General features: G+C 40.5%; 2 long non-coding RNA genes across 2 annotated transcripts; one reads left to right on the forward strand and one right to left on the reverse strand.

Moving 5' to 3' along the window:
• Positions 1-11,175: 11,175 nt before the first annotated feature.
• Positions 11,176-15,216, reverse strand: LOC116540678. Its single transcript, XR_004264546.1, has 2 exons — positions 14,236-15,216; positions 11,176-11,722 (listed from the first exon to the last, which is right to left on the reverse strand). It is a non-coding gene; the product is annotated as an uncharacterized LOC116540678 (long non-coding RNA).
• LOC116540677 lies at positions 12,480-15,222 on the forward strand. The gene is made up of 3 exons (XR_004264545.1): positions 12,480-13,263; positions 13,949-14,029; positions 15,175-15,222. It is a non-coding gene; the product is annotated as an uncharacterized LOC116540677 (long non-coding RNA).
• Positions 15,223-16,651: the final 1,429 nt, after the last annotated feature.

Raw genomic sequence — 16,651 nt, forward strand, 5'->3', positions numbered from 1 at the left:
GGCAGATCACCTGAAGTCAGGAGTTCAAGACCAGCCTAGCCAACATGTTCAAACTCCATCTCTACTGAAATTACAAAAATTAGCCGGGCATGGTGGCATGTGCCTGTAATCCCAGCTACTTGGAAGGCTGAGGCAGGAGAATTACTGGAACTGGGAAGGCAGATGCTGCAGTGAGCCGAGATTGTGTGCGCCACTGCACTCCCAACTAGGCAACAGAGCAGGACTCCATCTCAAAAAAGAAAAGCAAAGAAAGTAATTGTCCCTCTGTATAAAGTACCCTCAGAGTCCCCAAAGTGAATTTTATTTGAGCCATGTATACTATATTGTATTTCATAGAGAGCATATGTTCTAAATTTGGTAAATCAATGAAACTTCAACCAGTTGAAAGCTGATGATTATTTAAATCACTGACAATCACATGAATTTTTTAAAGAAGAAAACTGTAGTAACTATGTACTTACTGGGTACTTTTTATGTGTTAGATGCTAGGTTAAGTGTATTACATTTATCATTTTGTTTAATTCTCCCAACTACTTAATGAGACAGAGGCGTCCACATCTCACAGATGAGGACAGAGAGGTTTGTGACTTGCCCAAGTTCTCACAGCCAGTAAGTGATGAAGAGCAAACCGGAACCTGAGCTGTCTGACTTGGGAAGGCACGCTGACATGCGCGGCTGGTAGGAAACATTCTACTGGCCCTCATCCTGCAAAGGCCATGAAGTAGAAGAGGGTATCTTCTGAAGACAACGCAGTTAGGGTCTCCTAGGGCAGTGGCAGACTTGGGTGAAGAGAGTGAGAGGCCAGGAGGACACTCAGGGCCTCACCTGGGACCCAGGTTAGAGTCCAAGTGAGAGTAGCTCTCCCTTAAAACCCACACCTTCACACGGGTGCAGAGATCGTCCTGAATGGGGGAGGGGTAGGGCGGAGTCACTTTCCTTAGGGCTGGTAGCACTCAGCCGGAGTCCCCTACCCCTACTCTGGTCAAAGCCGCCCTGGAACCACAATCCCAGCCCGAGGAGCTGGGTTTCATCAAGGCCTTTGAGGGAATATAGGAAAAATGACCAATCCTAGCTGATCCCTTACCCGCCCAAGCATTGCAGTGCTCCAGAGAGAAAGGCCAGTCCAGATCCCCACAGCCAGTTGGCATGCACAGACCCGCTCCACACACAGCATGTCCAGGCAGGAATGCTGACCGCACTGGACACATTGATCAGCCAGATACGTGGAGTATGGTCTTAGGTTGCGTTCTCTAAAAGCAGACTCTGAGATAAAGATTGGTGTTTAGGTGATTTATAAAGGAAATCCTGCCAGGAAGATGTGTAAGGAAACAGGGAGGCAAGTCAGGGAAGGAGAGGACGCCAAGCAAGGCCGTGTCAGAGTCCCCTGGGGGTGGCTTCAGCTTGATCCCACGGGGAGCTCTGGAGTGTGGGTTATGCCTCAGAGTTGTGTGGACCGAGACGAGGGAGCTGGCATTTCATCTCTCCCCATCTGTACCCCTCGGTCATTGACTAAGGACCACTCTCCATGTGGGTGGACACAGAAAATTTCCAGGCTGTGCAGGTGGACAAAGTGAGTTCCAGTAGCCAAGGATAATCTTCTGAAAAGGAGCTCAGGGCCAGGCAGGATGATGCACCCCTCTGTCCCTCCAGTCTAGTCCCGGGCTGAGGCGGGAAGATCATGGGAGCCCAGGAGTTTGAGGTTATAGTACATTATGATAGAGCAGCCACTGCCCTCCAGCCTGGACAACAAAGCGAGATCTCATCTCTAATAATTAATTAAAAGAGAGTGAAGTAAATGAATGCACATGCTGTCCTGGCTCATGGGGTGAACAGCAGAGTGGGGAAGGGGTCACAACACGGTACAGGTGATTTAGGACGTAGGCAGGACACACACCCTGCAATCAGCTCCCACCTGCGGTGTCCCTCAGAACATGCCGATCTATGACGTGCCACCGGGAATGTTCATGTGTGATCCTTCGAACCAGTAAATCAGGAAGCACCTTCCTGGTGATGGGGAGGTCGTGATGATAGGTAATATGTACCTCTGAGGTTCTATTTACCTAACTTTTAAAAATTAATGTTAGCCTGTCTATAGCACATCTAAAAATTAGATTCCCTGTTTTGAAATGAATCCATTACATAATCGTGTTTATAAGACCCCTATGAGCTTCTGAGTCTGTTGCAGGAACAAACTTTGCACAAACTCTGCTCATATCTTCTGACACCTGCAGTTACAGGTGGCTGTGTGCTGCTCCTAGAGAGGCATATCCTTAAATTCACTAAGGATTGGATCCTAGAAAAATAGGATTGTTAATGATAAAATATATGAATAAATTTTATAACAGCTTTATTGAGGTATGACTCACATACTATATAATTTCCCATTTAAAGTGTACAATTCAGTGGTTTTGCAACCATTCCCACAATCAATTTTACAATATTTCCATCACTCCAAAAAGATACCTCATACCCACTGACAGTCATTCCCCATTTTCCCCTAAATCCCCAGCCCAAAGTAAAAAGTAGGTAGGGCTGGGAGACAATCCCTCTTGCTCCTCATTTCAGGAACCATCCAGAAAGCTTATGGGAAAGAATTGCTCTGGAAGGTCCCCCATTCTCCACATTTGCTTGACAGAGTCACAACTTTGGAGTGCCTTTGTGATTGCCAAGCTCAGTGACTGGCAAATCAAGAGAAAGAAAGAAAGGGAAAGCCCATAACAAACTCAATACAGCCAAGATAGTGAATCTGGTCCCTTGTTCCAGACTAAGAGAAATGTGAGCATTTGCACGCCCTGCTACGTGAAGAGCAGCCACCGCCTCTGGCACGGGAGGCAGGCTGTGCCTGGCTTCTTCCTGAGCGCCAAGGGGGTGATGTCAGGCCACCCTTCCAGGCCACCCATCCTCAAATTCAGACTCGGGGAAACGGGGCGCCCCTTACACAGGAAGCCGGCAGCACTGGGCAGGACTGGGTGAACCAAGTTATACATTTGCATAAAAGCCTCCCTACCTTTGGGGGAGGAAAAAGGAAAGGAGCACCCACGCCTATCAGAAAATCCTTTGGAAATATAAATTGACCATACTACTAAGGGGTTGATACCTGATCAAACATGTTTTATCTTTCCAACTGAGGCGAGAAGTCCAGAAAAAGTTATCCATGAGACTCAGGGTTATTACGTCAATTAAACATGATAACCTGTATCTAATTTTGCTGTATAAAAATCTTGGCTAGAGTGTAGCATGACGGGGTTGGATGCATTCAGTAAACACTTATTTGAAGACCTTTTCCACTGAAATATAAGAATAAGGCAGTGAAAAGGATACATATTCTGAACATCACACCGACCCCATTAGGAGGGCTCTGTGATCACATTATTATGTGCTTTGTCTTCAAACAGAGACTTCCCTGTCTTTTTCACCCATAAGCAGAACAAGTCCTCTCCACGCTCATTATCAGGCTTGCGGAGCCCGTTCTCTCTGAAGTGCCTCCCTCCCTCACTTTGGAGCTCCACTTCCTTGAGATCTGTCATTGTCACCTTTATTATAATGGTCCTTACAATCCCACAGCTAGTGACACCCAGGGGAGGAGTATTCTGATGAGGAGGGTGGGGGTGCCCAGGAGATGTCTGTGATGGAAGTTTCCACAGAGGCTACACTGAAAACTTGCAAGAGAATGGAGGACTGACAGGGAGATGGGCATTAGGCCACCCAGTTTTACTCCCCTGCTCTCATGCAAGAAAAAGTGAGTAAGGTCTTTGAAAGTATTTGGGAAAGTCGATCTTACAGTTACTCCATTTGCAACAGGCAGGAATATTTTCTTCCCAGGTAATACAAGCAGAGCCTGGTACACACAGAGGCAGTTGAGTAAAGAGGTAGAGGTAGCAAGCTTTCTTTCCTTTTTTTTTCTATTTTTTTTTTTTTTTTTTTTTTTTGAGATGGAGTTTTGCTCTTGTTGTCCAGGCTGGAGTGCAGTGGCTCAGACTTGGCTCACTGCAGCCTCCGCCTCCTGGGTTCAAGCAATTCTCCTGCCTCAGCCTCCCAAGTAGCTTGGATTACAGGCATGTACCACCACGCCTGGCTACTTCTGTATTTTTAGTAGAAAGGGGTTTCACCATGTTGGTCAGGCTGTTCTTGAACTCCTGACCTCAGGTGATCCACTCGCCTCGGTCTCCCAAAGTTCTGGGATTACAGGAATGAGCATGTTTTCTTTCTATCACGTGTGGGCCAAAGGAGCTTAAAACCCCCATGAGAGGAAGGAATGATGGCCGGTTTCCTTGTCTCATGCTCAGTAGGGACTCTGAGTGAATGGTAAGACAGTATCAAGCAGGACAATAGAATATGATGGGCTTCTTTCCTTCTTTCTAAGAAGAAACTATGTGTCTGTGAATGCTGCTCAAGTAGAAAAAGTCAAAGTTCAGGGACTACGATTCACCCACATTTGGGGGTAGAATTGGCCCAAGATATCATTAAAAGGCATCAGAAGCACAAAACCAATATTTAAAAAACCACAGCTAAGCTGAAAAGGTCCAGTCCTTCCAGTTTTCTGCTTTGGCCAAAACTACGGAATTTGTTTTCAATTCACATGCCATGTGATTTGTGTGATAGTTTATGATAGCCTAGAGATGACTAAAAGTCAGGGCTGTCTATCTATTATCTACCTATACTTTCTATCTATCATCTATCTAAATATCTATTGATATTTTTCTCCCTAAGAGTGAACAACTATCAATTGAAACTGTACACAGCAATGTGATAAGTGGCAAAAGTCAGATTTTAAAAATCATTAGGGCCCTCTCAATCTTTTTCATTGGTTTTTGGGCCTGCAATTAAAAACATGCTGGCTGGACACAGTGGTTCATGCCTGGAATTCCAGCATCTTGGGAGGCCAAAGCAAAAAAATTGCTTAAGCCCAGGAGCTCGAGACCAGCCTGGGCAACATGGCAAGATCCTGCCTGTAGAATAGATAAATAAATAGCCAGGTATGGTGGCATGAACCTGTGGTCCCAGCTGCTTGGGAGATTGAGGCAGGAGGATTGCTTGACCCCAGTAGGTCAAGCCTTGTTTGTGCCACTGCACTCCAGCCTGGGCAACAGAGCAATACTCTTTGTCAGAACAAAAGGAGAAGAAGGAGAAGGAAAGGAGAAGCAGCAGCTGCAATTGCAATTTTAGGAAAGATTGGATCCAATACCGTATGAAAATGGCACACAAGTTGCCCCGCCATTTTATGCAGAATGAAAGAAGAAATGAAGAGCTATGGGAAAGGAAGAAAATGTACACCTTCAGGGAAGATAGGTTGTAGGCTCATAAAATAAAAAGACACAGATGAGGCTGTTCCAGATAGAGAGATGCTGTAGCAGGAAGCTCTTCTGCTAATAAGGGAAGTAAAGTCCAGGTCAAGAGGAAAACCAAGAGACTCATAATCGTTTGCAAGAGGAAAAAGGCTCAGGCAGTGAAATACAGCATCTTGCTCAAAGTAATCCAAGGGCTGTCTTCACAGCGGACGCTGATTCTCCGAGTGATTACGGAGGAAAAAAAATCATCACAGTGAAGATAAAAGTTGGGGAACCTCTTCTAAGATAAGTTCCAAATAAAGATACAAATGTAAAATAAAAATTGTGTTATTATAAAATACGGAATTATTATTCTGTAACTTGGAATAAGAAAAGCATTTCTAACTGTAAAATGCAGAAGACACAAAAGAAAAGATTGATTTGCCTACATAAAAATAAAATCTCCTGAATGGCAAAAGAAAAAGGAAAAGAAGGACGAGGAAGCAGAAAAGAAGGAAGAGGAGGAGGAGGAGGAGACCAAAATTTAAAAACCATAAAACCATCGTAAACAAGACAAACACACTGGAAAAAATATTTGTATCACAAAGACTGAATCTTCCTACTATAGAGAATTTGTAGAAATTGAAGAGATCCATAGGCAAAATATGTACCTATCAGTTTACAGAAATAGAAAAATATTCAGATGCATGAAAATATGCTCAACCTCATCCAAAAGAGGAATGCACACATTACAGTGAGGTGTCATTCATAAAATTCCAAAAATCTGATGACAAACTATTTCAATGGGTTCTCCCAAGGATTTTAGTCTAAGCAGTTTATTTAGGAGATGATTTTAGGGAACACCCGCAGGGAAGTGAGGAGGAGAGAAAAAGAAGTCCAGACAGGATGTGTTATCGAGCCATTTAACACAACGGAGACCTGGAGCTCCGCCGGGGCACTGTGGGAGACGGTGTAGAACACACTTTCGAGTTACCCTCTAGAAATGAGAAAGCGGGGTGTTTATCCACCTGCTCCACTCTCTATCATTGCTTGATGGCACTTCTGCCCTATCCCCACACTCACACACAAGTCAAACCTGCTTCCTAAACCTAAAAAAAAGGCCCTGGGGCAGAGAGTTGCAGCTGTAGTGTAGAGATGACGTGTCTAGAGGGCATGGGTGGGGCATCGCCATGTCTTGCACACACCCTCCATTGATGGAACTGCCAGAGAACAGGCATTCTCATCTGTTGCTGGTGAGAATGGAAATTGTCACAAAACTTAGATAATTGGGAATGCCTACTAGATATTGACAATTTGACAATATTGCACTGATTCTTCTCTCCTGGTGCATATTTTTTTTTATTTTGACTTGGCAGTCCCACTTCTGGGAATTGATCCTACCGCTAAGATTTGCACGTGTAGCAAATGACAAATGTGCAAAATTATGATGCAGCACTATTTGTGATGAGAAATTCTTGGGAACAATCTAATGTCCATCAATGGGGAGGGGTTAAATAAACTAAGGTACCATGGAATGCTGTGCAGTTATAAAAACAAATGAGGCAGCACTCTGTGCACTGAGGTAGCAAGATTTCCAGGACATGGTAAGTGACATAAATAAAGTGCAAGAAAATTATACTGTCTTTTGCACTTAAAAAAGAGAGGGAGGCCGGGCGCAGTGGCTCACGCCTGTAATCTCAGCACTTTGGGAGGCCGAGGCGGGTGGATCATGAGGTCAAGAGATCGAGACCATCCTGGTCAACATGGTGAAACCCCGTCTCTACTAAAAATACAAAAAATTAGCTGGGCATGGTGGTGCATGCCTGTAATCCCAGTTACTCAGGAGGCTGAGGCAGGAGAATTGCCTGAACCCAGGAGGCGGAAGTTGCGGTGAGCCGAGATCGCGCCATTGCACTCCAGCCTGGGTAACAAGAGTGAAACTCCGACTCAAAAAAAAAAAAAAAAAAAGAGAGAGAGCGGGAAAGTCACACAAATTCATGTTCTCGTAGAGAAATGGACAGGATACAGAAGAAATTAATAACAGCATTAAGGTAAGACTGGTGGTGGTGGGGGGGACTGGTGGACAGGGTGAAATCATATATAGGAATATGTATTTCTAAAAATAAATACCTGGAGGATTTTCCAAAGCAAGGACCAGTTTGCCACTTCATGGAGCTGATGACATGTGGCCTTTCCACAAATGCACATCTGAGTGTTAAACATAAGATTAAGCACACAGGGTGGTTTAGAAATTATTTTAATGAAAAAAATGGATGTTCTACAGGAACGTGATATTCAATTCTATTGAAGACCAAGGAAATTTTTATTTCTAGTGGTTGGAGATGGATATTATAACTAAACAAAATAATTTTACTAGAAAACATTTATGTTACAAAAAGAAAAAAATGGAAAGGCTATATAACTCGATCAAGCTGAGCTAATGACTGGTGTACCAGTCCTAGAGAAACACACACACACACACACACGCCCACATGCACACATGTGAATGCATTATTTAATTTGAAAATTAAATTTAGAAATACTGATGGCTATCTGATGGTATGGAATTATGGGGCAGTTTTCACTCTATCTCATACATTTTTATCTGTTTCAATGCCTTAAGTAATGCATGTATTATTCTGAAATCTGGAAAAATAGTAGAGAAATAATGACTAAATACAAACTAGGAAGACAGACAATAGTAGAAAATAACCCAAATAGAAGGTTTACCCACCCAGGTGTTGAGTTGCAAGGAATAGAAATGACTCTGATTAAAGCAGAAAAGAAATGTATTGGAAGGATATTGGATAGTTCACAGAGTTACTAGAAAAGGTAGAAGTAACAGGCTTCGGATGCAAGCAGAACCCAAGGCGGCCAGGTAGCAATAACTATGGAACCATCTGATGAATTGCCTTCTACTCACTGGCCCTGGCTCCCTCTGACTTTTAGGGGAAAGGACGTCAGACCAGAAGTGTCAACTGAGGCACCAGACTATGACGGTTTTAGATGTCAGAATGAAATGTACGGTAACCACCAGGCAGAAAGGTCAAAGCAAGTGACCCAGAACTGGGAACACTGAGCACGTTAAAGATATGAGAGGCTAAGACTGGGGGGCAGTCCTTGAAGAGGGCCTTAGAAGGGATTAGTGGAGTCCTGTCATGCTAAGGGAGAGGGAGTCAGAAGGGTTTGCGGGAGAGCTGCGAACAAACCCATGAAAATGCCCACCTTTAGATACTGGCTGGACCCAAAAAGCAAAAGCCAGTTTATGATCGTAACCAGTCTGTTAAGAAATGTTGCATTCCTCTTACCTTTCCACATGGCCCAACCCCAAAGGGAACCAAAGTAGCAGCTAGCCAGTGGGGAGAATGTGATGGTAAGAGGGAGAAGGCAGCTCACCCTCTTCACAGCCCTGGCTGGGAGAGAGAATTTTTACCTTTGCCTAAATATAAAAGCGTGATTAATAAACCGGGACTGTGTTTTGCAACTCAGTAACCATAGAACTTTGTTGTGACAAAGTGAGGGAAAGTCACTCAGAAACACTGTCATGGAGGAGGCTTAACGGAGTGGACAAAAATAAAGTGGGTTTCAAGATTACCCATCACAATTCCAGTAAAGTGACAGCCACACAGAAACAGGACAGCACTGCTGCAGTCACTGAAATAATTAAAGCTGCCTCAGCTTCTTCATGTCATTTGTACCAAAGTCCCAAACAGAACTATCTGATTGGCAGAGGGAGGACTTCATGCTCTGGCTGCCTTGGTTCATGTGGCCTGCAGTACTCTACCTGTGGAATTCCTCAAGCTTAGGAGAAGGGTTCAGGTGAGCGGGCAAAAACCTACCCATGTGCACTATAATGCAAGGCTTTGCATTCACTTCTGATGGGTACTGGACTCCGCTAAATGTGGGTAGAGCTGTAATGGAGACACAAGACAACTGCAGGAAGGGTAACACAGACCCTGCTCGCAATGAAGCAGCATTTCCCTGCACTCCAACCACCACAGCATAAAAGTATTTCACTTTACCTAGAACCTGAGAGCTTAAACAACTGTTTCATGTCATTTCATTTGCTCTTGACCATAATGCAGTGAGATAATTCTCCAGTGTCCCATGGTGTGACAAGCACATAGTTGGTATTCAGTAAATATCTGTTGAATGAATGAACAAGTAAAGGCATGAATGGGTGAGGAAGAATTAAATCCAGTAAAGTACATGCTTTGCAGTTGGTCAGCAGAGTTCAGTACTGTCCAGTGGAACTTACAGAAATGATGAAGATATTTTTGTGCTGTGCAACACAGTAGCTGCATATGGCTACCGAGTGCTCAAAATGCGGTGTTTAATTTTAATTTTAATGGCCACATGTGGCTCCTGGCTATTTAACTGAACTGCACAGGTCCAGAGTTCAAATCCCAGCTCTGTCTTTATTTGACTTATAACTTGAGCAAACTTTGTAATTTCTCTAAGTCTCCATTTCCAAAATGTAAAATGGGGAAAATGATGTTTCCCGACCTCACCAGTTGTGATGGTTAAAAGAGGCTTCTATATGAAGAGTGAAGTTCACTGGGCTGTGAAGGGCAAAGCTCTGCCCTGGTGGCAGCTCAATAAATGGAAGCCACCATTGGGATTATTGTGACTTACCAGCACTGTTGTTACCACTACTACGGCAGTAATGCCAACAGGGATAAGCTAAAGAGGCTGCTCAGTCACATGGCTAATGCACATAAGAATGGGATTTGCATCTTCTGTATTCGTTATAGCAGTGGCTTTCTGACTACCAAGTTAAACAAGGCTCCAAGACCCGGTTACCAGCCCTAATCAGTGTTCATGCACTGAAAAATGAGTCTTCCACATTTGTTTGCAAATAGTATTGAAAATCGGATGCCACTGAAATTAATAAACATATTTGTTCAAAATCAATGCTGAATTTATAGCTTTTTGTCATTACATAGATTTTCAACAAACAGCTGCTAAAAGTACCACTATTATTGAGGTCCTTTGAATCTTTTGACATTGAACAGGCATACTTATTCTCTTTAATTACTTTTTGTTAAAATAGTCTGTGTGTATATATACATGCACATACACACACTGTCTTTTGTGTGTATGTATATGTCAAGAGAAAATGGTGATGCAAGAAACTCCACAAACCTGTATATACTTTAGGTACATTTGCTAGAAAAATGAATGGCAGTTTTTACCAAAGGGAGTTTATTTAAAGTCAGTTAATAGAAAAGATCAAGGTATAATTCCCTAAAGGATTCTGCAATAATCAGTAACTATAATAAATCAAGCTCTGGGTTTACTTTAAAAAATGAATTTCACAAATTCAGAATAGGTGAAATAATGCTTTAAAGCTAATTATGGGAAAGATTTGAGAGTTTTAAAATAGTGATCTTGAGTGGAGTGACTATAACCCAGAAGGCACATGAGGATCCACCAGAATGAGGGAAAAGTTACTACAACCACTATATTTATTTTTTTAAAAAAGAAGTCAGGCTTCACTGATATTTAATATATGTAATTGGCAGCTGTGCATACATATAATTTTAGTAGATATGTGTCTGCGGGTGCACATACAAAATTATTTTACTAAGAAGACTGTACCATTAAAAATCTTTAGAAATGCTTGTCAGAAGAGAGGCAGCACATAACCCGCAGTATGATGTGATTATTTAGAACAGGACAAAATTTGAATTTTCTTTGTTCTATTACTTAGCTTTCCTATGTAACAAACCACCCCAAAACAAATTGGCTTACAACAACTAGCATTTTTAATTGTTTAGAATCAGCACAATGTCACTTGTACTGACAATCTATGAATAAGGGTTCTGAAAGGTAAATCATGGGAGAAAGGGTTGAAGGAACTGGGATGGGTTTGCTATGAAAAGAGAACACTAATAAGAAAAAGGAGTTTGTGTTAGACATTTACTATCTTTATTTCTTATAGCTTAGTTTCCAATACAATTTATAGTGGACAGAAAAATGTTTTGAATGGATAATCCCTTGAAGCAACAGAAATTAAAGCACTTTTTTTCTTTTCCCAAATCAATTTTATAATTATAGAACTATATGATTTCAGTGAGTTCCATTTGGTAGAATGACACAGTCAGCTGACATGAAAATGACTAGAAATTCCCAGTGGAGATGTGTATATTTCATACTTGTCCACTTTCCTCATTTTTATTATGAAATTGGCCAGTTCTTTCTCCTCTTTTTAAAAGAAAATCAATATGACCTTTACTTCTTTTTCTTTTTCCCCTAACTCAAATTCTACAATTGTACATTCAAAATATGAACAGATTTGAAAACAGATTATGAAGAAAAAGCTTTAGTACAAACAAAAGAAAAAGATGGAGTAAAATGCATGTCCATCGCTGCATGGGAAATGGTGTGGCAAACATGTGGTACCTCTCCGCGGAGAAAGGAACAGGTAGTGACTAAGAAAGTTGCTTGTCCACCTAAAAAGAGGACGCAAAATAAAATATATTTTAAAGAAAATCCATGCAAATACAGTGTCCCTTCTGGGTATAGCTGGAACAGCGCTCTGTTTGAATAATTTTATAGCTTCACCTAGAACTAAAATTTCTGCAAACTTATACCAAAAAATTCTCTTAAAATTTATGCATTGTATAAGCAAATACTGTATTATAAGATTTAGCATTAAATGTTAAGATCATCCAATATAATAAATTTTAATAACCAATAACCTTGAAAATTTGGCCATGATAAAATTTATTTATTTTGCTTTTTAACAAACAAAAAATTAAGACTGCAATACAAACAAAAATGTTGTTTCTTTTGGCAGCATTATTAGAAGAAAAATCGGAAATGACTACATCCTTACCCTAAGAATGTTTTAGCCAAGTAGTTAAAAAAATTTCAATCTGTATGTTCTTCCACTCTTCTAGGCCCAAAGTTAATTTTTACTGAGTGGTACAAAATAGAAAAGGACATTTGCTTCTGGCACTGTGACCTTCTCTAGGCCCTGCCTGCGTTACTCTGATACAACATATTTCTGTCACACACATGTGATATAACCAGCAACCATTGTCCTTAAACACTCGACAGCATGTGAAAGGGAAAAGAAAATTTTCTTTTGCATCAATAAAGAGTGCTACACTATAAACACACTTCATTCTTTGATAAAATGGATGATTTAAAAAATTATTTAGTTAGGTAATTGCTCAACTTATTTTTTTTCCAGCTATACACATGGAAACATCTAATTTTTGCTCTGAAACCAATGAAGCTCAAACATATTGTAAACAACTTAAAATTTTTTAAAAGAAATATATAGCTGATCCATATGTTTTCCAACTAAGCCACAGTATAAAACCTCTATGTTTAAAAATGCCATACCGTCCATAGATACTCACACATACATATACACACCGATGCAACTCCACACTTACCCACTGATGACTGAACCTTTTAGCATGGATTGGTGAAGGGCAGCGGAAAAGAAATGGGGAGAATTTTTTTCTCAATAGGCATGTTTACTAAACAGGACATTTTACTCAGTATTTTGTTTTAGTGTGGGGGGGAATCCTAATTGTATTTAGACTTTATATGGCATGGGTTACTCAGTTCACAGCAGAAGCACCTGCAGCAAATTAATTTGTTGTAGCACATTAATTATCTCATAGCTTCTATTTAGGCTGCAGCTGTTGCTATTATGTTAATAATATTTTTATTACCACTGTATACAACAGGTTATGTCCATAATAGAAATATCTCTTTCTCTCTCTCTTTTTTTGGCATCTCCCCCCCTTGTTGTTTTCATTTTTCTATGTCAGGAGGGGAGACTGAAAGAAATTTAGGCAAATTAAGCCCCAAAGCGCACTATAATTTTCTATTTCTGAACTGATTTGTAAGAGAATGGATAAGTGAAATTAGCAAAGAATCACCCCACACAAAGATGGCGCGTGCAGAATTTGTGAAAGCGAAAAAGAAGACGAAGGAGAAGCAAAGAGGGACGGAACACTGCAGTGCCAGGGTGGTGAGTGTTTGGATGGGGGCGGGGAAAATGCTGCAGTTTTCATGAAATAATAAGGTGGGGGAAAAAGGCATACAAAGAGTAGGTTTTTCATTGTTTGTAAAATATAAACACAGATGAATTCTGTCTTTGGTTTGTTCATGCTTTTCACTCTGCACAGCAGGGATGTTCTTAAGAAGTTGCCCTCTGCGAAATTTCACTAAATGGGAACCGTGGACCCTGCATGATGGGATTATAATCACACCAGCCACTCCTTTTACATAATTTTTTGTTTAAGATCCAGTAAGACTCCCTGTTTTTAATACATATAAAGCAATAGACATGTATATGTCGATAAACTGAGGGTGTGCATCCCTATTGCCTAGTGCAAGCTAAAACAAAAAAACCGGTGATATCACATCTACAAATCTCAATGGATTCAAAAACAATATGAAAATTTTTAGCTGACAAGAACATGTCTGCTGCCTGCAGTCCCTGCAATAGCTCACCATGTTGCCTACTAACCAAAAGATCAAAAATTATCGATTTCATGGCGCTGCGAGGTCTGGAAAGAAAAGCTACTTTAAAATTTGCATTGTTTAAGAAATGACTTAAAAGAAAAGAATCATTTTTTTTCTGAACATTTTGGAAGGTGAAAATGACTTGTTTTAATCTTATCCATGATTTGCTATAATTCTATTATTTTTAGCAGCTGGAGTCCAGAAATGATTTTTTTTCGGTGAATTTAGGATTTTGCCGCAGTATACATCTGCAGTCCCAGAATCCTCCGGTAAGTTAATCCTTCTTGCGATGGGAAACGCCTTTAGCCTTCTTGTGAATGAAATATCTGCAACCATTTTGAAATTTTTAATAGAGGGGTGTGTGTGTGTGTGTGTGCACGTGCGTGTGTTGCGGGTGTGTGTCTCCGAAGCATGATTTCTTAGAAATGCAGCGGTACTTGTCTGAGTTCTTAGAAACATTGAGAAACGTATATACCTTCATGTTCTTTGCATATCATGGATGAAGTCTCCATTGCTTCTCCTTCACACTTTGCACGGTAGCCATTAAAATATACTTTGTCAGTATGGCAAACCAGTGAAGGCCTCGAGAACACATACCTCCAAACATGTAGGGTGTTCCCGACATAACTGAAGTGACCAGGCCACAGCAACCACCATGGCCACTGCCTCCCGCCACCTTCACCGCCCCTCCCTCGCTCTGCAGTGTACATCAGCTGCAGGCTTCCACAGCGGCTTTCCGCCGAACTTGCCCAGTGGGTTCCTAGATTACTTCTGTGTGCGGGAATAGCCAACCATGTAGTCTGACAAGAGGTATTTACAACTACTTAGCCTGTTCAGCTGGAAAGAAATCAAAAGATAACACCGAACCCTGAGACGATGTATTACAAATCAGAAGTCCCAATCCATAAATAGCCCACTTGATGAACTGCTGAATGAGAAGCTGGTCCTGACTACTGTCCAGTGTTTTTACATTCTCATAAGAAACATTCTTAACAAGCCTTCTTAGAGAGTTGGGATTGATTGTTTTTAAATGCACAGAATGTTATTCTTACCTTTCCGCTGGGTGGGGAGCCTTCCGAGGGGATTTGGATGTAGAGTCCAACAGAGACCACACCCTAGTTTCACAGCTTGTTTTCCACCGTTTCTGCTTCTCTTAAAATAGGGTTAACAGTTACAATTTTACATTAATTTAAGAGACCTAATCAAAAGGAGCCAGTCACCCGTTTCCCTCTCTCTAAGGGAAGCTCATTGTCTTAGGTGCTCAATAAATGTTTAATTAATGGATTTGATAGAGTTAAGCATCCAAAAAGTGAACGAACCTTCTTTACAATGCTGGCGTGATTCATATTTCTGTTTGAAGTGTGAAATAATCTGGGCTGGTTTTTTTTTTTTTTTTTTTCTCTCTCTCTCAAAGGTAATTCAAAAGCATCTGTTTTAGGGAAGGGATCCCTTACATTCAGGTCAGTGGCCTGATAGCATGACACGAAATATCTTCTCTCTTAAACTAGCTGGAGACACTTGGTTTCTAAGAATACAGATTAAAAATTAGAACCACTTGTCTGTCGCCATTTCATAAAATTAATTTATGTCAAACCCAGGATGACTGGCTCTAGAATAAAAGGCAAAAAACAGATAACCAACTGTTTTTTATGAAATGTATTGTCCAGGGTCAATCTTTAAAAAATTATTTAACAAAATTTCTTATTTCACCAAACTCAGGTATTCTGATACTGTATTTTTCCTTGGTTTAATGATAGTATTTGTCTTCATTCCATAGAAGTTATTCATCTCATATTTTTGGTGAGACAACTAGAACAATTTCTGCCTTATGAAACATGCAAATAAAAATTAGGAGCAATGTTAAGTTTAACTTGCTTTAATGCTAGTAAACCAGTAATTCTTCAGTCAACTTATTATGACAGGAAAAACAGCATGTTGCATTGTTGCAAATTTTACCTTTTTAAAAAATAACATGTATTTGTTTATGGTGTCAATAGGGATTAAAAATCCTAATTCTAAATTTAAAGTATTTGTAGAAAAATGATTCCATTATTTTGGTACCGGAACACAGAAACAGAAATATAGAAATGTTTTTTTCCTTTAGATCTTCCAATGGTGCAGATATTTCTTAGCCAATTTCAAGAGTGCCTTATTCAACAACAAAAAACACTGCATATAGAAAAACATTTAAAAAAAACCCTGCAAAAGTGGTGAATCTGTCGTCTGATTTTGAATGTATGACTTTAATCACGTCAATTGCATATTCCTTAACTCTGCAAATGACAATTAAAATTAGCAATCAGTACCTGAAAACGCCATTTATACTTCTGACTTTATATTAGAAACATGGCTTTAATGAAATACCTTTTTCGGTTCAATCTTTTTGAATTGTGAGTACAACCAATAGCTACACTTAATTCTACAGAATTACTAGGGAAGATACTAATGAGAAGGTTTTTCTAGACAATGGATCTCACTGAACGTCATCTTAGTGTGTGGACTTTTTCCAATGCAGTGGCCCACATGTGCTATGGTGACAGACGGCAGTTGGCATTACCATTTATATAGTAAAATATATTTAAGACAAAAATAAAAGTTATGTCAAGAATATGTTGTCCCTGAAACACGAGCTATGCCTTGAGTGAGTAAGCAAGTGGGTTTCCTGCCTGCATCTATGTGTAAAGAGCTATTGTTTGCATGTATTAATTGCGGTCCCGGGATAAAAGCACAGAGGTAACTTTCACTGCTGCTTTTTGTACTCTCTCCAGTGTTTTGGAGGAAAAATAAGCACAAACAATAGACTAGAGAAAGTGAAGCGATCGTCATTGCTGCAGCTTTGACAAATGCCAATTTTGCTGCATTACAATGGGAAACATTTTTCAGCCTATCAA

This window comes from Sapajus apella, unplaced genomic scaffold (assembly GCF_009761245.1).
Source record: "Sapajus apella isolate SASKATOON/1434 unplaced genomic scaffold, GSC_monkey_1.0 scaffold143, whole genome shotgun sequence".
Taxonomy (NCBI): domain Eukaryota; kingdom Metazoa; phylum Chordata; class Mammalia; order Primates; family Cebidae; genus Sapajus; species Sapajus apella.